General features: G+C 36.4%; 1 protein-coding gene across 1 annotated transcript in view; it reads right to left on the bottom strand.

Annotated features, from left to right (window-relative positions):
- The window catches only part of LOC310899500 (uncharacterized protein), a 208,434-nt gene that overhangs the window by 77,388 nt on the left and 104,872 nt on the right, over positions 1 to 26,174 (bottom strand). Inside the window, exons 16-20 of the mRNA XM_083835898.1 lie at positions 25,245 to 25,298; positions 24,495 to 24,876; positions 2,071 to 2,201; positions 1,658 to 1,720; positions 919 to 1,041 (exon numbers count right to left, since the gene is read on the bottom strand). The gene's annotated coding sequence lies outside the window, so the exon portion shown is untranslated. The remainder of the gene's footprint in view (positions 1 to 918; positions 1,042 to 1,657; positions 1,721 to 2,070; positions 2,202 to 24,494; positions 24,877 to 25,244; positions 25,299 to 26,174) is intronic.

The following is a 26,174-nucleotide window of genomic DNA, read 5'->3' as shown; positions in this document are numbered from 1 at the left end:
AGAGAATTGGTGCTGTGTATTTACTATGTGTTCTCTATTTGGAACAGATTTCAAATACTTTTTAGAAAACTGGTGGGTGATCTTTACATAAATCCCTATGTCTTACGCTAGTCAAGAACATAGCACATACTATTATTTATTCATTATTTATTTTTATCAGCCACTGTGGTCCATCTTGAAGCAATTGCTTTCCACTGTAAAGGCATCTCTATGTTAGCTCCATCTGCTTCTAAAAGAAAATAATGTTTTGGACTCTTTTTGGGGCTGAGGGGTTGGAGGCAAAAAGGGATTTATGGATGGGCACAGATTTCTATGCTCTTGTCTTTTCAGCAGAAGTATGCAATTTGCTTTCAGTTGTGAGGTGCTAGTTCGTCTGTTGAACCTCTAGTTCTCTCCCTGAATCTCCTCACTTATTCTTTTTTTTCTTTCTTTTTGTAAGGAGACTTGTTGAAGGTTCAAGGCCTTTAAAAAAGGGCTCATATCCACCAAGATTAGAAATATTTGATCAAGAAGGTGTAACTAGAAGTATACATTTTGTCTTGGATCTTACAAATCTGTACACATACAGAGAACAATTCAGACAATTCAGTATTTTTGTTAGTATGCTACTAAGTTAGATGAGTCCACAAAATTTTAAGGCCTTTGCTTGCTATGGATATATGTATATAAATAAGTACAGATGAAGAAATTTGCACGCCAACAGCAATATTTATATGTAACACTATCTCAGTCTGCACATTTGTAATTTTATCACACAGTTTCAACAGTAGCATATTATCACTCTTTTTTTACTTCTTTTTTCCAAATAAAAGAGTCTGTCATCCATGCCTTGATGTTACACAAGCATTTAGTTAAACTAGTTAAACAGGATCAGATTGTTGCTGGAACCATGTGGGAAATATTTACAATAAAACTCACCTGGCTTTAAGCTTTGTTCCAATCTTGAAATTCAGCCCAGTCTTGAAAATTCACAAAGGTTCATTAACTTATTTGAGCAAAACGCAGGCTCATTTTCAAGTAATTTTTGGCTGATACTTAGTTCTAGATAAAGGGTACAGTATGACAGTGATATGATTAAAACATCTTGAGTGCAAAACCTCTGTTCAGTTGTGTGGAGTGGAAGGGAAACACTGTTTTAGTTACACATTCAACACTCATAAAAACCGGTCACTCACTTTCAGAGGGAGGTTTATTGCATATACTCACAAATACACGCCATTCAGCTGAAGGATTTACATAGTCCGCTAAGAAGAAAACTCATACCAAGGGCAAGTAAAAGCATTGCTGGTTATTTAGAAAGTTAAAATATCTCCTAAACTGGAACGAACAAAGTATGTTCTACCTTAACAAGCAACAAGAAGGGAAAACAGCATACACTAACTCTATTCAGATTTAAAAATCTATTCCACATCATTATCATAACTTAATGGATTTATAGATTAATTGTCCATTAACCCAATGACCCAGCTTTTACTGCAGTTCAGATCCAAACAAAAATCTTTCTAATCATATGGGAATGGAAAACCCTTAATGAAGTTTAAAGACATACTTTAAACCTTGTTTGTCCTACCATGCCAGATTGTGCATTGCTAATCCACAGCAAGTTACGGCTAGTTTGTCAAGATTAAATGAGGGAGGAATGAGAAAGTATTATTACCTCCTCTGAGGCTTCAATCAGTTTTCAGTCTGCTGAGATGATCCTGGCCACCTTCAAGGTTTCCTGGAGACAAGAAGGAAAGGAAATGAATAAATAGCAATTCATAAAGATGGCTGGGGCTCTAAGCAGCATCCACTGCTCTCTTTTTTCACCCCTAAATATATTGTCAAAAAGAATGCCTCATCCATATGAAAATATAATAAAATGCATGTGTTTCTTTTATATATGGAAAAGGTATGTAATTAGTTTTAGTTTAAGTAAAACAATGAAGACTGTATGAATGCACATTCAAAATAAAAGAGAAAAAAGAACATTTTGCCTTTGTTTAAGTCTCTTTTAAAAATTCAAGTGAAACCAGGAAATGGACTGATTTCATTTAAACTAAAAATGAGAGAAAGTTAAAAATGACTCACTTTGTAGGAAGTGTCACTACACATTCAGAGAAACCCAACTTTTCCTTGGCCACTTGGGACAGTGCATCAGGCCAGAGAGATCACATCTCAGCAATGTAAGTTTTCATCCCAGTCTTCTCTGGTACCTTTGCCTTGGAATCAAAGGACACATCCTTAAGGTTTAACAAATCACTATCTTTAACTTTACTGCTTAAGAAAAGAATACCAGAACTCTCATTTGAGTATTGAACTTTTTGAACGTCCACATCATTTTTAGTTCACTGCCTGACTCTGCTTTGGATTCTCCCAGACAAATCTCTTCAAGAACAATGTGGAACAGAGGAGTTTTATCTTAAAGCTGCATGAATGTGAGGAGCCACTGCCCTGTAACTAGGTCTTCCCACCTGTTTTTGCTTAATCCTACAAATACAACTGATTGGATCGGTGTAAGGTATGGTAATGTCTTCAGGAGGCAAGAAAGGTTTTTAGGAAATGGACACCTTCTGCGATATTTGGGGATGTTAGAAAACCTAATGCAAGCTTAATTTGTACGTCTTCACATGGGACGGAGTCCCATCTCATCACATATTGATGATCTCATCATATATTGATGATCTTTTTAATAGATACGTCATGACATATCAAGAAAAATTCACATAATTCCAGGTACTTTGATTGTGGATACTGTTGATAAACTGTAATAATAATCCACCTTCTAGTTAAAATATACATCTGTTCTGTCAACAAATTAGAATTCACCAGTTCTGTGTTTGTCCTAGTTAGCTATATGCTATTTTTCTACTTAAAATGAGCATTTTTCTTTCAGCTCAGCTATCTTTGCTGATAGTATAGATAATTATTGCACATTTTAATTACAATTGAGGTGCAATTGATTAACACGTAACTTGGAATCCTGTTATGTCACACTGCAGATATAGTTGCAACATATCTAAACAGAAGTCCCAGCACTCACATGGGATCAGAAAGAAAAAGGAGGAAAAAAAAAAAAAACCACTACTCTGAATCATCCAAGTTTAAACAAACAAACAAGTAAGAAAGAAAGAAATGTTCTGTCCTTCCCTGCTTTCCCGATTGATGATGATAATAAATAACTAAACAAGTAAAATATTTTGGACATGCACCTCAGAGGTGGAGAGCACAGTCTGTGAAAGCAGTTATGTTGTGCTGGAAGCTACTCAAAAATTATATGGATATATATATTGGGGAATGGAAGAAGTAAGGAGGAAGGGTAAGGGTCATTTTACAGAGGTGGTAAAATAAAATCTAAAAATACTCTCTTTACTTTTAAAAGATAAAATAAAATTAAAACAAGCTTAAACATACAAATTTGTCACATTTGTATAAAGCTGTTCTTTGAAATATAATTACATTTTAAATTACATTTTAAATCATGATTTGAAATATAATTACTATGCAGAGTAAACAGCACTGGGTACACTAATTTGTAATTATAATTTAAAGCATTGCTCACAGAGTGAAGGAGGAATGTAAACTCAATCTGTGTTCAGCAACATTTGCGTAAGTGAAAAAAACAACATAGAGTTGCTACTGTTGTTGGATATTAAATCTGAGCAGCTGGGTCTGAATTATTTATGTGCTGAGTTATTAAAAGTAAATCAAATAAACACATGGGAACACCAGTCATTCCATTTGCTTTCTTTAAAGCCCTCTCAGATTATTTCTTTATATATATCAACAATTTGACTGAGTAGATTGCAGGACTGTTCAAGTGTCATGCTAATATTTTGGCATGTTCAATAAGTAAGGATAGAGGGGAACTTTTTTTATTTTATTTTATTTTTTTTTGCCACTCTCACCAAGTGTTTTTGAAGTGCTTATTCATATAATTATGACAAGTTGTGTTAATTAACACTGAAGGACCCTTCTGATGTGAAGTTCCTAAAATTACAGTAACCTCACCATTTTGAGCATTTACAGGACATTTCTGAGATGATATAAAATATATTCATATACACGTAACTTAAGATAGATTTTCAGAATAGCAATCATGAAGTCTTACTGTATTTTCTGCTTCCAAGTTTCATGGTGATTAACTTTCAAAATCATAGTTATCTTAATGAGACATAATAGCCAGGTGACTTTAGTGTAATTCAAATTAAACAAATCTAAAATACATCTTCAATAAAAAATACTTACAGGCATTGTCTTAGTTTTTTTTTCCCAGTATGATTTCTTAGTACAAAATAGTGCAAAGCATGTATAAATTCCATTCATTTTTTAAGGATATCTTTAGGGTTATGTTCTCTGTTGTGCAAACTTTCCCATACACAAAAAATAACTCCATCACATCGCACTTTATTTTACTCCCAGCTATGCTTCTCAGGATTCATGAAAGCTTCATTGCTCTCATCCAACTTGTGAGAGAAGAGACATTAGAGGACTACGCCTTTTTGGACTGGACTTCTTTCAGGTTCTTCTATGATGAAATAAATAATCTAGGCTTGTGTGGTTCCTCAAGGAGAATTACAAAGAAATTGTCCATATGTAGGACCTAAGCCAGTGAAACAATTTCCCTTTCATATTCTTTCATAACAGACTGCCAGTATGGAAACTTCATCATACTGGCTGAAGTTTTACAGGAAGAAAACCTTAGTTTAATGTATTAGTATGCTCCTTGATTAACCAAATAACCAGTTTCCATATGTACATATATTAATAGTTTAAACAACTAGATATTTGTGATGTCCTGTGAAACTAGCATGTTTCATGGCTTCTGAATTGGGGCCATATCTGTGCAACTGGAGAATCTTTGAAAAAGTCTACCCATTCCTTGTGAAGACATATCTATACCTCTTTGCATTGTCACCCATTATCTTCCAAGGACTTTGAAAACATGTAGAATTAAAATAAATTGCTTGGAAATTATATTCCTAGTCCTATCACTATCTCTTTTTCAATATGCAGCTAACTTGCATATTCTGAAACATTCTATGAAGTTGCACAGATTACTAGTCTAACATTGCCAAGTATTTATTTATGAACAAAACCAGGAGTTTCACATAAAAGAATATTTGCACTAACAGTATTGTCTTTCCATGTAAAATGTTGGCTTTTCATGAAGAAATAAAATATATATCCCAATATTTTCTTTCCAGAGATCTGTTTTTAGTGTCTCATGTAAATTAAGGTTGTTGGCTTCCTATCTAGACTACAAAATGTAAGTTAACGGGAAATTTCATGAGGTAAAGCCATTTTCTGAAGGTCAAAATATGGCAGATTAAAATGGCAGTACATATATGCCAGTACATGCAGCACAAGCAATTCTGTTAAGGAATCATCACATAAAAATTGCAGTCAAACTAAAGATTTCAGCCAGAAATTTTGAACATTTGAATTGCTCCTAAATCACAACCACATAGAGGAAACCTTTCTTTTCATTGTCATGGGAAAAACAAACAAACAAACAAACAAGCAACAACAAAAAATATTTTTAAATAGCTTTCCTTTTTCTACTGAACAGAATAGCACTGCCATAAACTAAAATATTCATGTTGAGCAGTGAATGGGAAAGAGAAAGCAACAGAAAATAAGACTATTCTTATTTATTCTTATTTTACTAGATCTGAGCAATAGCCTATAGATATCATCTTAAGGCAAATCTGCCAGTTAAATTGATACAAAATGCAGTTCAAAGTGACCTCTGAGTTTAAAATCCTATCCATTCCATTTTCCCTCAGACATTTTCAAATTCATAAGAAGAAATTGTAAAACTGTCAAAAACTTATAATGTTATGATAGAGAACAACAAAAATCCTTTACTGATGTAGTACCTCATGTTAAGTGACAATATTTTATTTTTTAAAAGATGATCTCAACCAAAGAAAACAGTAACTTTTACCAAAATACAAATTGCCCTTGGGCATCACAAATTGTTAATAGAAACCTCCATAAGTCTTTGCAATTTTTAAAGAAAATCGCGTATTTGCACAAAGCCTTTGCCTCTGTAGCACAAAATATGTGCTTTCCACCTCTCCCTAATTAGAAAATGTTAAGCCATGCTCTGAGCAACTTATTTTCAGGTCAGCAAAGTAAAAACACTGCTACAATGTAAAGTTTCATCTTTCAACAGGAAATGTCTGCCTGGCATAAGACTTAGTTTCAAAGCAGTCATGAGTTTATGATAGCAATCCATTATGCTATGAGGAAAAGTGAAGAAGGTTAGCAGTATGTACTATATGCAAAACTAAGAGCATTGCTCATTTTTCACTTGAACGAGGAAGAGGAGGAGGAGGAGGAGGAGGAGGAGGAGGAGGAGGGGGGGGGAGGAGGGGGAGGAGGGGGAGGAGGGGGAGGAGGGGGAGGAGGAGTCTTGCAGGCTGTTTCCATTATAAGGGGAAAATGGTGTGGGAGCTAGGAGTTCTATAATGTTTCTTCATTTATTTACAGCAATTGACAAGGTGCTCTCTTCTTGACCACAAGTAAAATCAAATCAAAGGAGACAGTTTATTTCTCACGACAGTTTATTTCTCACTTTTCAAAGCATCTGTTAGCCAAAATGTTTCCCATGGTACACGTTCTCCACGTTAGACTGTGCTGTGTCTCCCTGTCCCCTTACTAGTTCCTATATCATCTTCATTAGTCTTCTCCTGGTCTCTCCCACAGACATAGTCACAAAACAGTGGCTTGGAAAATTGTTATTGCTTCCAGTTGCCTTGAGTTATCTCAAAAACTTCGAATGATAAACGAGGAAAAGGTAAGAACATTTTCTGGGTTACTAAGACGAACTGCCAATTACTGAGGATCTGATGTTTTAATCATAGATTTAGTGTTTCTTTTTTTCATACTAATAAACATAGTTTGAAAGGTAAGGCTCCCATTTAATCATTAACCTCCAAAGCACATGTACAATTGATCAATTGGAGTTTGTAAGGGCACATAAGAACATATATAAAATCCAACATGCACTTGACCATCTATCTGCCTACCAGGTTATGTATATGCAGAAATACCTGATTTACACGTGCAGATTGGGTATCTGTATGTGTAAACAATATATGCCATTTCATCTTACAGTTTTTCAGCCATTCCAGTAGAACTGTGCCACTGGTAAATTTTACAAAGATGTAAACATGATCACTGCTTGCAATGGATCCAAATAACTTCAACACGCCCTTCTGAAAAGTATACCAGTAAAACAATGCCATGGGACATCCAAGGGGCAAGGTTCTTTTTCTCTTGAGCCCAGAAAGCAATCAATAGTCTGAAACTTCTATGTATATCTCTGAATTACAGCAGCAACAATATCGTTCAATAAATCTGACACAAAAAAAGTGTTAGCTGAGAAGGACTTACCTCCGCTTTAAGGATGGAGGTTTTGTATAAACCCAGTCAGACTACCAGCTCATTTCAAGCTCACTGCTGAATTTATATTGAGTGTTAATGACTTCCAGCTAATTCTAAATTGGAGTTAAGAACTTACAACAGAAACTGACCCTTGCTGTCCTGGAGGAAAAGTGGAAGTGAAATGATTATTTTGGGCTGTTTGTTAGGTCTGAAAACCCACTTAATGTATCGATAAATCAAACAGTGAAACCCAGTGAAGCTGGGTTTGAAAGTAGGTGTGTGGATTCTGGTACTAAATAGGTGTTTCATGTGAGGGAATGCTGTGTGTTATTACAGATTGAATGAAATCAGATGAATTGTATCTTGAAAATTCCTGAAGAAGTATGACATTTGTTCTAACTTTACTATCATCACCCCTTCTTGTAAATATTCAGTAAAACACCCCTGTACATGTATCTTATGCAAAATGTATCAACATAATATATGGGTAACATCTGATGGATTTTAACGCAGTGCATTAGTAATATATTAATGTATGAGCATTTTGTGGGTAGAAGAGTCAAGTGCTGACAGGAAACATCATAGATAGCTTAGTACTAATGTTTAGGTTATTTTCTGGTTTAAGATAATAAGTATATGTGTATCACTGAGCTGCTGCAGAAGAAAATTATGTACGGGGAAAAGGAAAACAAACTTACTTAGGAAAGTCAATAGAAAATGAAACCTAATAGCTCAACTTACCTGACTATGGCATAGTATGGCATAAGGGCACTCCAGAGAGCTGTTTTCTCCAAGTCACATCCAGTTCAGCAGAAGATGTACACAAAACCACCACAAGAAATGCTGCAGAAGCCATACATTTTGCCTCAACATTCTGTCATTAACTCATCAGTCAATCAATAACAGTCTTCATTAAAAGACTGACATCTAAAGGACTACATGAGGATCTGACCAAAAGAGTCTTTTTAATATATATTTTTTAATTACTAAAATACTTAGATTTGCACTTGCATAGTCGCAAGCAGAACACGTGCCAGACTACTTTTTAACAAGTATGGTAGAGCAAATAGGTGGGCTCGCTGACAATACGATATTGTATTTATGCAAACTTGAAAGGCACTGCATAGTATGATTTGCTGTAATGTACAGCAATGCTCAGAGTGTTCGTGCAGCAGAATGATTCACTCAGTAAAATCAAACTTTTCAGACTGTCACCTCATTATATCCTCATGTGTTATGGTGGAATAGGCCAGAGCCTTTTGTATTCAGGATTAAATAAATAAATTCAGTACAAATAAGTAGCATAAGACCTTATTTTTTATATCATAGATCTCTTAAGTATACCCTGTATACCAGATGTGCATAAGTATGCCCCTTGCCCAGGGTAAAATTTGTAACAAAGCAGTCTGGCAAATGATTCTTAAGCTAAAGCCAAATCCTTAACCATGCCTACAGATATTAGCATCACAGCACTTTCCTCCAGAAGAATTTGTCCCTAGCCATCCCAGACAGTACACTTTTGAGATAAATCCCAAGAATCATCCTCAAATAACATTTTTCAAACAGCTTTCAGTCCATAACAGTCATTTCCGAGATGCATTTAGCATACTTCAATGAAAGGAAACCTATACTTCCAACAAATGAGGACACAGTCCCAGAAGTCTTATTACTAAATGCTCAAAACATATCAAATTGGGAGGAACAGATTAGGACAGAGTGGAAAATTCAGTATAATCTTAGAAAATTAGCTTAGAAAATATAGGGTCAAATAAAATCAGCAAAGAAAATACTTAGCATAGGTCTGAAGAACTGTACTCACAAAACCAGAATGGAGAATGATTAACCTGTAGCTGTTGAGAAAAGGTTTTAAGGAGTGTGGTGGATCAGAAGCTGAACATAAATCAATATTTTGCTCTGTGTAAAGCATTAGGCATCACATTGGGGTGTATTGTACAATATTCCCTGTGAAACACAAAAGAAGGAGCCCTTCCTGTGACAGTGCCAGGAAGTGTCTGGACGCTTGCCCTGGAAACACCATTTAGAGTCAAAAAAGGGGTGACAAAAATGAGAAAGGGTGAAGAATAAAGGGGAAGGTGACATGGAGAGAGGGAAAAGGGGATGCAGAAAGGTAAAAGCAAAGGTTGAATCTGAGGCTCAGACAAGACAGGATAAAGCTGACAAAGGCTTTCAAATCAATGAAAGTAAACTAAAAAGAGAATAGCTATTAAACCTTGTATAGATATAACAGTAAACAGACAAAGTTATGGGCTTAAACTTCATCAGCAAAGATAAGTTATGCACTGGGGGAAAGTTATTGCAGTGGTCTGGTCCAGCACTGGAAGCCCTTAGACAAATGTGTTAAGAGAGATGTAAGCATATTTGATTCTCCTGTTGGGGCATGGGAGTTCTCAGGACGCACTTTCCAGCCTTAAATTCAATTATCTTATGAATCTACAAAACTACTGCCATTGTATTATTCATCTCTTTACAACCTACACAGCCATGCTGTTTCCACAGAAACAAAATAGAGGATGAAGAGGGGTGATGAGTTTTTGAATATGTTTGTTGAGTTGGATCTGAAAATCCCTGCTAGGGTACTGGGTGCTTGTTAAGGAAAGCTCCAGAGGGACACACCTCTAATATTTGCCATTTTGTCTCTTTTTCCCCCTCACTACTATTCTTTAGATTCCATTTTGTTTGTATTAATCTTAGTGTATCACATCCTCCACAGCAATGTTCAAATACATCCCCTCAGAGTAGTCCAAGAGATCCCTGCATGATAAAGAAGCGCCAGGAATCTTTTTTTTTTTTTTTTAATGAACATGTTTTTGAGTTAATAATATGCTGAGGGAGCAGCTGCACTCAGCAAAACTCCAGCTATAAAACCCCCAAAAGCTTATGTTTCTTTCACATCATACTGCAGCCAAGCCAGCTGAATCTACATCTGCCTCAAATCACTGGCAGGTAAAGTCTGTCTCTTACTACAGGGATGTGGTCCCACTGGGTTATTTTATTTATTTGAGGCAAACTAAAACATTTGGTATAGTTTGAATTTGTGTTTCTCCCCAAAGTTCACATGAATTTCAGCATTTTCTTCCTTTGTTTTGTTTCTATGTATCTTTCTATAATATCTATTGCATATTTGCAGCAACAAACAAAAGCCATAAAACTGATAGAGGATTGCAACCATCAGTTATGCTGCTATGTGCTACGAGGAGTGTAACAAAGTAATGCACAGTTCCCATATTTGTAAATTCTGCACAGAAAATCAAGATGGGCTACTCTTAGTCAAATTGCACTCAACAAACTTTATAGTTTGGCAGGATATATATATATGTATAATGGCAGTCAAAGAATCCATTGTTTTTCTCTTTATCTAGCTCTCAACCCTTTTAGTTATAATAATTATGACCTTCCTGTTGCCATTCGTGTTCATATTCCAATAAACCATTTCTGTTCCCACTAATCCTTTCTGTATTGACAGCACTGCACTGAGTTTGCTTTCAAAAATATGTAACATGAAAAATGGTTTTCCAATCTCTTAATTTGCATATGCATATACAAAGTGTTACTGATTTGGGAAAAATTGCCTAAACAAATCATAATGCTAAAAATGCCAGATAAGTAAGACACAGACCACATTTTTCTAATGTGTATTTGCACTACAACCTGCCCTGCTCATTCTTTGTCGTCCTTTCTGCTCCCACCTTTCCCTCTTACCTTCTCCTTCTTACAATTCAGGATCTTCAGTCACACAGATCTGAAGGCTGGCTTAAAGAATTTTCTTCCAGTTACCACTTTAGCACCTCTCTTTCCTGCTCTGCCTTCTCTAACATCAATTCCTCTCTGGCATCCCCCAGGAGACCTCAGATAAAAGTTTTTAAGGATTATCTTGATATGCTTATTTACAACTTTGTGACCAGAAGTTGGCATTCTTTCTACATGACAATATTATATTCTGAATTCCCTGAATCAATGTACTTTAGCTGTAATAAACGGTATAACAGGGACTTCAATAATTATGCTAGATGAAATTAGCATCAATATGTACTCAGTTCTATTAAGAATATCTAATGAAAATGACAGCAAGTAGTTGGTTGTTCCTTAGCTCTTTTGAGAGGACAAAGAGGGAATCACTTGAGGAAAAGTTTTGAATTAATGAACTAATTTCACTATATGAGTGTAAGGAAGAAATTACTGCCCAACCCAAGAGGAGAGACACAGATAAAATAATTGCACATAGAAAGATAATTCATTTTGCTTGTGTTTATAAATAAAGCGTGTATACAATCAGTGTGCTAAGGAAGGCTCATATGTTGTGTGAATTAATGTCATAGGTGTAATGACTGACCTACCTAAATTAAAAAGATGACCTGACACATTACCAAGAACAAATGACTAAAAATAAATGTAGCAAAGAATGAATTTTCTATTCATTTTTAAATGTAGGTATTATCCCAGTTTTCAAAGCAGACCTACTGCAGCTTTTATTTTACTTCCATGGCAAGAAATTTATGACACAGTGATGAACTATAGTTTCTTATTTCTCTCAGAGTATTTACAGTACTTTATAATGTGTTTGCCTATATGCCAATGCATCTGTGATGGCAGAGTGTCATAGAGATGACAGCTTAATCTGCATTTGCTGTGGACATTAGTAGGAAAGCTAAATAAAATTATGCACATCATCAACTGCATGCATAAAGTAGCAACCATGAATATAAAATTTGCAAGTGGTTTTTCATGTGTATGAATTCACAGAAGTGCCAAGGAGTCATCCAGTCCTTTCCTTAGCTCAGAAATAATATGAGCTATATCTTGGTCATCACTCACACACATATCTTCATGAAAAATCTCCAGTGTAGGAAATCCTACAAGCTCTCATTGTAACTTGTGCAAATGTTTATCTATATGCTTAGTTGTCTAAACTAATGCTCTTTTTTTTTTTCCTGCAGACCATGTCAATTCTTATTAATCCTATTTCAAATGGACACAGAACATTTTATTGAATTTTATGTTGCTGACTTCAAAACATTTATGCAAGTTCTCAACTCCACTTTCATATTTAAACTTATACCCTTTTCCAAGCTTATACACGCTTTATGGTTATATACTGAAAGCTATCCTCCATGCCATAACCAGAAGGATTAAATTGCTCTGGCACTAGGAAAGCCTTTAAAATAAATCCTCATTGACTTTCATACCAATGTGGCCTGTAACTTACAAGAACTGGACTCTGACTATGTTAAAGCTAATACCAACTCCCTTTGCACCACCTCCCTAATCTGTTTCTGAAAATGTTTCAGAACTGTCACAACTATTTCTAAAATGAATACAAATCACATATGCTGCTGTCCCACCAAAACAACTTGTACTTTGGAAAATCAGGGGTGGTTCTACATTGTGTCATGTTATTATCATCTTTTGCATCTGGGGTCTCATCTATTTCCAGTGGGTCCCAGGAGGTAACTGTTAATTATTTAGAGTGTGCAGTAAGCATTTGCTGATAACTTTCAACTTCTTCAAAGAATACACCTGAATTCTTTTTTTTTTTTCTTTTTAACCTGACATTTTGGCTCTTCTTGCTCTTCCCATTTTGTTTCTCCTTCATATTACTGCATTAATTACAATAATCACATTAGTCACAATAACCTTTTTTAATAAAGGCAAGAAAAAAAATTCTTGGCACCCTACTCTGTATTCTGTATCATCTCTTCCAAAAGTAACTTAAATAAATATTAGACCTGTCCTTTTCTTTGTGTTTTTTTTCTTTTTTTTTTTTTTTTTTTTACTTTAACTAACATCTGATGTATTTATAGAACTGTTACTTAATTCATTTTATGTATGTTTTCCTAAGATAATTGACTTCTTATGTTAGGAATTTTTATTCTTCTGCTAAAAGCTTGTGCTGTCCTTGTTTTTACTTTTCCATGATCCTGTTTGGATTTTCAGGTTATGAAAAAATCTTGTGACTCCGATTTATTGACAGCCACTTGTTCTTCCTGTCACTATTGTGCATCAGTTTGTTTGCCAAAATGTTTGCGTTCTCTCCTGGTTTTCTTTTTTCTTTAGTTACTTTACATAGACCCTATCTTCACAACTCTGATTTTGCTGAACCAGGTTCTCTTGAATCCCTTATGACTACCTGGTTCTGATGATTTATATATATATAACCTCATATATATATATATATATATATATTTATGATGTAGGTAAATACCTATGAAGAATGAGGCTGGGCAATCACTGTATTCATTCTACAAACATAACATTCCCATTGCGAACACGTCGTGTTCTTAGGTGCAAAATGGTGACATGTATCTCACCACCTGGTCCTTTGAGTTCGTAAGAGTATTTTTTTTCCATGTCGTAACTCACATGTGTTGACATTTAAGATTCCAAATGTAAACCAAACAAGCAAAAGCTGAGGATGTGTAAGAGGCAGTTCTTACAGATACGAAAGGAGAAAGGGCAAATCCTGACAAATCCTTCCTTGACTACCACCAGTGGATTCAGTGTGAATTATAGAGCTTTCACTTTAGTTTTCTTCTTGACTTTCAAAAATCTTTTAATACCTTCAAACTGACTATACAAAAGGTTCGTGGTATTTATTTGCCTTCATACACTGAAAACGCACAACAATTGCACAGATGGCCAGTTTCATGTGCTTTTGATTAACTTTTTTTCTTTTTAAACACACCTTCTTTGCTCAAGCCAGTTTATGCTGGTTTTGTTTTACAACATGATGGTTTATAAAATTTCTGTCAAACTGTGTTACTGTTTGATCATTATAAGAACAATCAGAGTAAGTGTTGCCAGTTACAGTTTTTGAACCCAGCCAAGTCACAGTGTACATATGGTACATGATATAAGGCAACGCAAAGACTGACTAGCGTGCAAAGTGCAGTGCAGTGGTCTTTACTATTCATCATTAATGTCATAGTGGATTTTAAGAAGCAAGAGACTTTTCCCATAGCCAAAGCAGTCTTGCACACAACCACAGGGAAGAAAAGCCAACCAGAAATTATGCAACATGTGGGAGCATAGTCTTCAGCTATAACCTCGTTTCCAGAAACAGAAAGATTGTTCCTATCACATATTCCTGCTAATTTCCTACAGGTTCAGGAAACATATGTCAGAACAGCTTTCCTTAAGATGGAGCTGTGAAGTTTTCCATGTATTCCCTGGAAGAGCTTCACTTCCTGAAAACATTGTAACATCAGCCCCAGAATACCTGTAGTATTATACCTGAACTCAAATTTCACAAAATAAAATAAAATAAAATAAAAAAATAGAGGATGAAGGTAACTGTCACCTTTGGACTTCCTGCTATGAATGGATATAGATGTTAAGGGCAATTCTGGGTTACAAACAAAAAAGGTTAGCAAACCAACCTCACAAAAATCCTAAAGGCTTCCTGGTTCTTATTTTTGTTCTTTGTTTCATAGCCAAATTTCCAAGTTTCATTCTGATTTTTTTTAATGGGTAAAATATAATTCTGCAGCCATCTCTATGTATTAAAGACTATTCTTATTTGATATCCACCAAGAAAATTGTATGTGATGTGTACTTAACCTGCTCAGCATGTGCAGACATTAATTAAGTGCACATACTCAATGGCATAAAAGGCATCTTTTCAGCAGGAACTTTCAGAAGGTGTATCCTCAAGGAATCTCTCACAGAAGGACCCATTTTAAATACTTTTCTTGCTAGGCAAGAATATCATTTCTAGCAGCCAACACATTTTGTGTTTGACAGGAATGAGCAATAATTTACAGTCCATTGCCTGTTTCATTGGTTAATATAAGAAACTGACATTTATGCATGTCAGAATTAATATGGAGCTGCATCACCAGAGGAATTGTTTGGGGAGCACTTCAGCAATCACAACTCCATCACAGTCTTTAAAAAAGTATGCATATGACACCCTTCCTGTAGGCGGTTTAGCTCTCTGTAATCATTTAGGACCAACCCAAGACTACTCATGACTTTTAAAAAAATAATAATAAAAAACCTCTCAAATGTCTTCTCCTCCATCAGATACATTCTTGAAGTTTCTGATGAATCATAATCAAATATACGTGATTAACAGAAGGTGAATCCAAATGTATGGAGACCAAATGAATATAGTGGCTTGTAGCCACAACATTTTCTGTTATGAGCCAGTCAGACCTCCCAAGTTAAGCAGTGCTGAGCCAAGTTTGAATTTAAATAGGAGATCCTCCAAGGAAAACTGAGTGCATGCACTGAAGGAAATAGTACTGGTAGCCCTTGTCTGTCTGAGTTACTGCTGAACTGAGGCTGTTGCAAGATGCCAACAGCACAGGACTGAAACTATAGAAGAAACTCAGATCTTTGAATCCTAGCTCCTAGTGGTCATTAAAAACCCTACAGCAGTTTATGGAAAAGTAATGATGTTCATGTAGCCAAATTTCATACTAGGTAATTATAACACAGAGACACACAACAAACTTTCTGGCAGTCTGAAGCGGAAACAGTGTTTTCTTTCACTTCTTCCCAATCAACTTTCATAGACTGTTAGTGTAAGCAGTTGCAAAGTTCTACCCAAGAGGTGATTTCATTCATATTCTAGTGTTGAATAAAGACACTATTATAGGATATCATGTGGAAATCACTACTTGCAATTCCTTTTATTTTGACCTTCATGTTATTCCTTTAAAAAAAAAATATTTCTTACAAATAGTGTCAAATCTATTTGGTCATCTCCATCTTGTTCTGGTTTAAGCTAACTGAATAACTCATGATTCTTGGACTCAGGCTTTAGGAATTCATGTAGTTCAACGACCTGCTCAAAGTAGAGCTGATGTGAATGTTCAATCAGGTTGCCCAGGGCCTCAATGTAACTTACAGGCACAAACCACACTGTTTGTATTTGATACGCGTTGTGAAAAAAAGAATAACCAGGGTTGAATTTTTGCCCTTTGTTTGTTTTGGAGAAATTCTGTACCAACACTCTTCAGGCTTTGACCCATTTTGTTCACACTTTAATTTTTTTTTATGTATTCATGGCCTAATTCAGTGTAATCGTAATTGTTGTTAATGCCATAACAACAGATGAGAATGTTCGCTGGCATGAACTCATGAAACATACAAATAAATTAAGGAAAGGGAGACAAAGAAAACATAGCTAAAACAGTTATCAAAAAAAAAAAGCTGAAACTTTGTAGTGTGGGCATAAGGTCAAGAACAGCAAATAAGCTTTTTAAGCTTTTTGACACTTCTGGAAACTGCAGGTAATTGTCTCCTATGGCATGGGTGTTAAGTAAGCACATTCATGTATCCGTTGTAAAGTTTAATGTTCATTACAAGTAGATTTTATTAGATTACTAGATGTTCCTGCATACATGAGGAATGAGGAGATGAACAGTACAATACCTCAGGCAAAAAAAGGGGAGATATATGAAGAGAAAAAAGTGGACGAGAATTTGTATTTGCATACCAAATACTATTGAGATGAATGATAATCCATACATTTGTCTTTTATATAAGTTCAGTATGTGGATTATTTGTTGGTCCTAGAAGTGTGCTCCTCACTGCAAAAGCACAGAGATGGTCTGTGTTGTAAGCTCAACACACAGACTTGGAGAAGCCACAGCACAACAGGAATCTGTGAGATGGGATCATTCAAACTGGTTTTGTGCTTGTTTGCATGCATCTGCTGCTTAATAGTTCTTCAGGCTGCTGTTAGTGAGGGACAAAAGGAACTTTTTAGGATCACGTTGAGTGAAAAAAAGAATGCTTTCTTCAGCTATGACTAGTGTTTGATGATTAATATCTAGCCAGAAGCATTTCCCGACTTTTTACTAAGGGAAAACTTACAGTGCATCATCTCCCTGACCTCCCTGCCCTGGCTGCCAAGGAAAGAAAACTGAACAAATGCAGATCAGAAGGACTGGGGATAATGGGAAACGAGGACAGCTAAGCATGCTACAAACAGCACTGGCAAGTACACAGAGTTTTGGAAGACTGGGATTCTGATAGCCCTACTGGTCAAATAGCCTAGCAAAGAAAATGAATGGAAATGAGTGAAAATAAGATTTTGACAGTGCAGGGCAGAGAATAGAAGTCATTAGGCCCACCAACAGTACATGCAGCAGCAACAAAAGCATGGTTTAACCTGAATTGACTAAAGTGAATGTCATAGCTGTTTCTCCCCTTCCTTACATCTATGTAACTAGGTCTCAATTTCAAATTGCTGAGACCTTGGAGGGTTATTTGAGTCAGCTCAATGAATCTTCAAGGCACACCTTCTTGACAGCAGACACAGTTGACTGTTACGCCTATGAAAAAGCAATGACTGCCAATGTTTACTACTTCTTACCTTTTCTGCCATTTGGATATGGTTCTGTTTTTCACTTCTGATCTCCAACTCAAAGAGGTAACCTATAATTCATCAACTTTGGGGAAAGTATGCGCGATCTCATGAATGCTGGATGTTGTAAAATATTGTTTTTTTTTGGTGAAGAGACACAGGTCTGTGCACCATTAAACTACTAAAACTTGTAATTTTCCAAAGGTTTGACAAGCAAGTCTTGAATGCCTCAGATCTTCCACAATCTGATATATCAGGAGAGAGATGCAGTAAACTATCCACAAGGGTAGCTAGCACAGATCATAGAAAACTAGCATCAAATGCATGACATTTACACACTATAAACTAACTTTAAATTCTATATTACAACAAGTACTGCAACATTAGAGAGGGCAAAGTTGGAGAATACTGATTGTGACCATGTGTAGAATGAGGATAATTTATTTTTAGCATTGTATTTCTGTTCTAATGTAATTCTACCACCCAACACACACACATGGATGTCTAAAACTTTATCTAATATTTTAAATAACTGCCATAAGCAAGAGCCAGAAAATGAAGAGATGCATGTTTGTTTTACATCATGTTGAGTACAAAACGTATTGGTCGTGGGGAAACTTTTATTCGCTTCTTGGATTCACTGGATCAGGTTTTCCTCTCCACCTCAAAGTGCTATTCTAAAACTTATTCTGGAATAATAACAGACAATCAATACCCCTCTGCCTCAATATTCCAGAAAATGGTAGCCTTGAGAAAGAAACAATGAAGTCACTGACAATACAATTAGAGGGCTTCTACTCCTCACCCCTATGGTACTGAGTACACTGCAAGGAAAAAAAAATGTAACAGGGTGGCAGCGAGAAGGGAAAAAGACAAACTTCCCACCATGCCTGAGATAATGATGTCCAGGTATTACTTTATAGTTCTTCAGTAATACAGAGTCCTTATGCAAGGTTTGTGTACAATATTTGTAAAAAAAATTGAAAATCAGAAGTAGGACGTTCACCCTCTAATTCCTGCAGCTGGAAGCATTGCTTGCATCTTTTCAAGCTCCATAAGAGGGGCCTACTGGGAGAGAAAAGCCCACAGTCATCTTCTGCTGAAACATTTATGGCAAAGACTCATTCCCCACCCTCATCTTCAGCCCCAAATAAAAAATCCCTGTCAAGACATACCGATAAGCCCCATGTCAAGAAAACAGCAGCATGCATTAATGCAAATTGACTAAAGTAAATGTCATGGCTGCATCTTTTCCTGCTCCTTTAACCTGTACAATTAGATCTCCATTTTGACTTATTAAAACCTTGGAGACCCTGTTATTTGAGTGAATTCAGTGAATCTTTGAGGCACACCTTCTGACTGCAGCCGCAGTTGACTGCTAAGCCTATGAAAAACCGATGTCTGACGTTTTTAATGTCTGAAACATAATTGAGAATTGCACTTTCTCTCTCTGATCCCACAACTGGTAATTTAAACAACAACAACAAAAAAAAGAGCAAGTCTGAGAAGAAAAGCTGAGCAGAGCTGACTGCACGTCACAATAGCCATCTGATGCAAACACAGGTTCAAATAACTTTTATTTTTTTTAATTATGCTAAAACAATGCCTCTTTCACTTCTCCTGAAAAACTGCAAAGGTTTCCATGACTTTCCTGGAAGGAACAAAATTTCTGCATATGTCCCGTCATTTTTCTTTATTTTCTTTTATCTCCTACCTAGAATTGTTGTTATCAGGCCAGCCCTGGAATGTAACATCTATGCAATACCAGCTCCAGCCATATTGAAAGGCAGAACAAATAGGACTGTTAAAACGGTGGGAGGAGAGATGATTTGGGCCAAGAGTATGTTCATCAAAATGCTGAAAGTCTACCCTAAGAAAGTGCCACGGCATTTTCAAATGTGAGGCAGAGCACATAAGTTGTTTTCATGTTATCCACTTTCCTTACCTTTTGAAGGAGGAAAGGCTGAATCAGTCTTGCCAGAAACTGATTTTTGGGTACAGATATTATACATATTCTGATATGAATTTGAACTTGATAGCTCGGTCTCTGACTTATTCTCTCCTTGTTTAGATTTTTAAAGGCCATCGTGTTTTCTGCCACTTGGTAATGTCATAAACAATAATATTGCTGTTACTGTTTAACAGGTAATAGCGCTTATTTCATGTGGTAGATTTGGCTCCAGATTGGGATTCAATTTGATTTGTGTTAATGACTTAACTTGTTGACAAATAAACATTTGAGGGAAAAATACATAATATAAACCCAGAAAACCAAACTATACCTTTAACTTTGCCCTAAACTTAAATTCAACTATTTATTGCATCACCCTCTGCCAGAACTGGGCAGTAAACTGCTTCCATATTCAAAAGAATGTTTCCATTTAAAATTTACATTTAAAATTGCAATAACATGCTGGATCTCATTCTTTCTGAGGAAACTGCATTGTGTTACTTTAGCTACAATGCTAGAGAAATTGTGCATTCTGCTTCCTGTATAAATTTCAATTAGCTGGGTGCATTACTCACCCATTTTATCATTGGATGTTGAAGTTAAAATTAGTGTAATTCAAAGTGTCACAAACCACACTTACAAAATGGAATGGTTAATTGTTAATTATTTAAATACTGCATCTTGTGCATAAAGAACTTCTTACCTACAGTCAAAATATATTATTGACAGTTTGGAAGACAAGCTCAATTGCTGTCCAGCATAATTCTGAAATATAATTTATAGTGGTTATTTAGAGAACTATATCAAGTACATTAAAGCCATATGGTACTGTGGTTTCATCCCCAAGAGATGCCTCATCAGCTAAGAGAAGCATTATGATCAATATGTATATTACTCATTTTTAATAGAGTGTACTAAGCTGTAGAAGATTACTATTCCTGCCAGTTATTTGAAAATATGAGGTGCAACAATTATTTTAGGATTGTTGGAGAGTTTCAGTATTCTCAAGATATAGAAAAAATGTCTTTGTTTTGTTATGTTCGGAGCCTTAGACATTCTCTAGCAGCTGAAATCCCCAGAAAATAGTATGCCTAACTAGACAAGCTAAAAGCTATAAAAGGTAAAACCTTATTTGAGTTGTAATGCTCAGACAATTTGCTAAATATGGTTCCTCGCAAGGAGAGAGGGAGAATAAGAGAGACAGAGAGAGAGAGAGATGAGAACACTGTCATCTATCTTGGCAAGAGGACATAGCATCTACCACAACTATGCCTATTTTGCTACTAAAAATAAAAAGTGGTAAGTACTACAATGATTATTGCAGCCTTGGCAATGCTGAGAATGTTGAATTTTTTAAAAGATTCATGCTACATACACTCGTTCCCCAATATACTGAGAAAAATACCACATAAATACCAAGCATTACATTAACCTCTGACCTGGTAGAAACATTAGCAACTGCATATACAGAGCAAAACTGCACTGCCTAACTAAGACAACAGATCCACAGACATGGAAAATGAAAAAACCACAAAGTCAAATTTCAGTTATTCAATCAAATGAAGCGACTGAGGGGGAATAATCCAGCTATAGCAGAAGTGCAAATACTACAACACTGGGAGGGAAGAAGTTGAAACAAGGCTGCAACAGAGGCCAGGTGTGGGACGGTCTGTATCAGTCAGTGCTGACCTACACAGGAAAGTCCTCAGAGCACAGTACTTCACCAATGTGCCTCTTCCCACTTCTGGGCCTGAGCTGATCTACTGGCATGAAGCCTCCACTCGAGCTCTGGTCTTTCAGCCTGCAAATATCAGACTGCAGCTGGTATGGAGCCATACCACATGCAAGGCAGGAGCAAAAAGAATGGAGGACCAGCTCTGCCAGAGCAGCTGGCATCACGTCTTCTACCTGCAATGTTGCCAGCCCAGTCCTACGCAAATGGGACAAGCCCAGCTGCACCATGCACTTGGAAGGCAGTGAGCAATTCCTCCAAGTCTGAAGCTGTGGGCAAGAGGCAGGATTAGGGGGGTTAGAGCTGGAGCAGGGAGGCAAGCTAAGGACCAGATGGAGAGTTCATACCTAACTGTGACTAGAAATACATTCACGCTGTGCTCCACCCAAACTAATAAATCTTTCAGTGGTGATTTCAGGTCCAACTCTTTTAATATTGTCTGGGACATCTACTCCTTTATGCTTTAAATATCTGATTCAGTGAAAGATTTTTAAACTGAGTTACTTTACATTAAAATGGTGAGGATTCAGGGCAGCTAAGCAGTCATTCAGGTATGCTTAATCAGTTTTAAACTTCCTTTTCAAAACAGATGTGACTGCATTTCCACATAGATTGATTTGTTTATTGTTTGTTTTTTGAAGCAATTTTCAATGCTCTTTTGAATGTTTGCTTCAATACTTGATTAAAAACAAATTAAGAAGAAAAAAAAAAACTACTTTTATTCTGAAATAGTATAATGAAAGTATGGTACCATGATATGGAAAAAACACCATAAATGTACCATAATACCATAAAAAGCCTTGTGTCCCTTTTCTTCTGAAACTCTTCAGCTGGGTTTAAGCTGTCATGATGGCCCCAGGATTTCCATGTGCTGCATCTCACCAGGAACTCCAGTAGAGTCAGTGGTCTGTTGTTTGTAAGTCATTCACCTGCCCTCTAATAAAGCTGCTCTGATAATGTGGGGATGCAACAACACTCAGGACAGCTCAGCAGATGCCAAGGATGGGTTTGCCAGATTAGAAATAGCACTGTACCAATGAGGGTGGCTGTAGTTCTTTTGAGGTATTTCTTTTACAAAGAAAAACATTCTCCAAACTGTCCTACTTAGATGTACCAGAAACACTTTCAACAACTGGAAAACCACTGTCACAGACAGTGGGAGCTGAGGTTAAGCAGAGTTTCTAAGCACGCCCAAATTTTTTTTAACCAACATATGTCTTCTCCCATAATTCTCAGTTTTATTTATTTCCAAAACTTCTCTCCCATCTGTTCCCTTCTCCATGATCTATATATTATCTTATGCTATTTATCCCTAACAGACTTTTGCTTCCTCTCCCTGTTCCAGTTAGATTAATGATGCCAATATTCTGTGTGTTTCTGGTCTCTCTGTTTTCTTCGTCACACATCTTGCATTCATACAGGCACTTTTAAATACTTATCGCTCTCTCTGACCCTTCTACAACAGTCCAAGCTTTTGTTGCTATTTCACAAATGTTCTCAATGTTTCCCTTCTGTCCTCCTTTAGGCCCTGATTGCCAGTTTTACTTCTGAATACCAGTTCCTCTAGTCCTGTCAAACTCTACCTTGTTTTAGCTGACTTCCTTCCTTTTACCTTTTCTGTCTTCTTTGGCTTTGTTCCTTGACCTTTATTCCTGTACATTAGCTAAAGGTTCTTTATTAATATCTACCTCCTGAGACAGTTTAATGCACTGATGTGTCTTCTCTTTTCTTGCAATGCTGTGTTCACTGTGAACTATTCATTAAACATGTTTAAATAACTGCTTCATTAAATGTATCTTCACACCATTTTGAAACACATTCAGGTTCTAAACTATCTCATGACCATGGTACCTAATTTTGCTTGTGACACTACCAGTGTTCCTGCAAAAACTGCTTCTGTTATCCTTTCCCAACATTAATTCATAAATACTGCTATATTTTGGTTTGGAAGAAGTCTAGTACTGTTATTTTTAATGATGGATCACGCTTTCTTCCTTTGGGAGATAAAATAGTCAAATTATAACAAGCTGTTTTGCATTGCTGCTTCAGGCTGCCTCTGGTCCAAAAAAAATCATAGTAAAACAAATGCCTCATTTGACTAAATAATCAAGCACATCACTCTTTAGAGAGAGCAGTACAAAGCTGCAGGGTTGAAGAATATGAAAGAAACTTGCAAAAATCAGTCAGTGTACATAATGGCAATAAATATACCTGAAGTTTCCAGTTCTGTTTAAAAGATATGAGTTAGTACTGCAGACAAACAAAACCTAGCATATGATGTATGAAACACACTGCAGTGACCCATTTAGAGATACTTAAAGGAAGGACAATATTGTCATGAACAGACAAACAACACACAGCAGAGAAAAACTGTATATAGGCTCTGGACTCTGACCATTTCGAGGACACTGAATTTCCAAACAAGCTCTTTTCCTTTCTCTCAAATCTTTATAGGAGTCAATAGATGAGAATGTAAAGAGAGAAGAACATAGGAAATAAAGATGAAAAAATTTAAGACAGATCATTACATTGTTACATGTGAGAAAGAGGATGAGATGAGAAAAGCAGTTGCTAGACAGTGCTATCAGTGCACTATAACTGAATATGAGATACTTGATGAGTGCTCAGATTAAATTAAAAAAAAAAAAAGTGGTGAAATACACAGCTATTACACAAAATTATCAAACCAAATTCCATGGAATGAAAGACATATCCCAAATACCATCTGTACTTATTCTGATATCTCTCCAGTCAAATCACAAACCATAATTATAATACTCTGGCCTCAGAATAACAACAAAAAAGACAAGATATTTTTATTACCAAGTATCAGTAACTTGGTAATTTATGTTACCAAATACAACAACAAGAAACATCACTGCAATTGCATATCTATGCCCTTTAGCTGCTTTGAGTACCTGCATCTCAAGGACATAGTGGAGTTCAAGACCATACAAAGAAAAAACACTGAAGTGAAGGAGCCTATGGAAGAGTTGGCTTATGAGAGACTAAAAAGACTGTCTCCTTACTTTGGAGAGAACAGGGCTGAAAGGGAATGTTTGCAAGTTTGCAAAGGATAAATTGCATGTAAAATTGCTACTCACCAAATCCGGCAGTCCTTGTAGTAGGTGCCCATAGCATCCATAGAGATGAAATTGAATGCATGAAGAGTAGCTGACACTCCTACACTGACAAGGATGTGGTCAAAAAATTCCTCTTTTTCAGGTGGTCTGAATCAGCAAGGCAAAAGAATTATAGTGTTGACCAGGACAGAGAACTAACAGAGAAGTGCTAAGCAGGGCAAAGGCAAACAGTCCTTGTAGACCCAGAACAGTATCACAAGCCAGATGCTAGCATCTGAAGGTCTAAGACTGTGCCTAGAGTATAGGACCTGGCATCACTCATTGTTTCCCAGTGCCAGATGTATCCCAGCTTGGTTGCATCCAGGATCCATGTCAGAGTGACAGTCAAGCACACACCATCTGCCTGTCAACATGATTCCCAAAGGAAAAGTAATTAGCAAACATCATCTCATGGCTTAACACAGACCATGTTTGCCCCTCCACCTAAATAGAGCCTTTGAGCTGTAACAGTTTGGTAAATACCATCCACCTGTGGCGTGCCAAGTAGCAGTGAGCAGCAAGGCAGCAAACACGCATAAGCCAAGCAACAATAAAGTTTTTGTTAGAGGGAAGAAATTGCTCCAAGCTGCAGTTTGACAGAGGCACTGAGAAATCAAACTATATTACTAGGTACAGCCACATCACCTTTAAATAGTTATGTTAGCAAAGAACCAGTTTAGTTTAATAAGTACTGAGCCCCTTCATTGCTATTAACCAGCATGAGTTACTAACATGTACTCATTTATTCAGTGTGAGCCAATCTGTCTTCTGTCTACAGGGTTCTGTCTGTAACAACAAAAAAAAAAATGAAAAATTCAGCCAGTCTACCATTAATTATTTTATCTCAGTTACACTTACATTAATCTGGAGTAAATTCAGGGAAGAAAATTGAGACATTTCTGATTCCAAGCCATATAATTGGGATGAGGGTCTGACCACACAACATGCACATAGAGAAGCTTTTATGCCCACTTAAGCATGAGCTGCATGCATGCAGGCAGCCAGCTTGCACCTGGCATGTCTACAATTACTACCACTTCCTTTTTTCCCCTGTCAAATCTTCCTCCCTTCAATGAATGCACTTCATGGAGTTTTGATGGATGGCAAAGAGTAGGTTAAACTCTTGTCCCAGTTCTAGACAGACTGATGTTAAGCATCAGAAAGGAGAGTGGCCAGAAGAGCACTGCATATCATTCTGCAGATCATTAACTAGTAATGTAATCTGCCCTACTCTAGGTGTCACATCCAAGAAAAGACCACAGAATTAGAAACATAGTGCTCTGAATGGAGGAATACTTGGTGTTCCTCTCCTTGCCCTTTATGCAAGCTTTGTGGTAAGCAGCCAAGCAGAAATCAGTGTTTTACACAAAATGTCTCAGAACCTGATAGCAACTCCAAACAGCTATCTAGCGTCACACACTCTGATGCGGTTATGTAATTTATATATTATGATAATCTGGTTTTCATTTAGCCTACTAATTCAATAACTGTTCCATTTAAATAATTGGCTGACTCCCCACCCATGTTGAAGAATATGCACACCATTAGATCACAAGGATACCATTAACTTAGACAAAATGTCATGAGGATAAAAGAGACTTTTCACAGAAAAAAGTCATTCACTTTCATGTGAGTTTATCTGTTAATATATACTTCAAGATA

This window comes from Anser anser, assembly GCF_964211835.1.
Source record: "Anser anser genome assembly, chromosome: 4".
Lineage (NCBI taxonomy): Eukaryota > Metazoa > Chordata > Aves > Anseriformes > Anatidae > Anser > Anser anser.
This window is presented reverse-complemented; position numbering and strand designations above follow the sequence as displayed.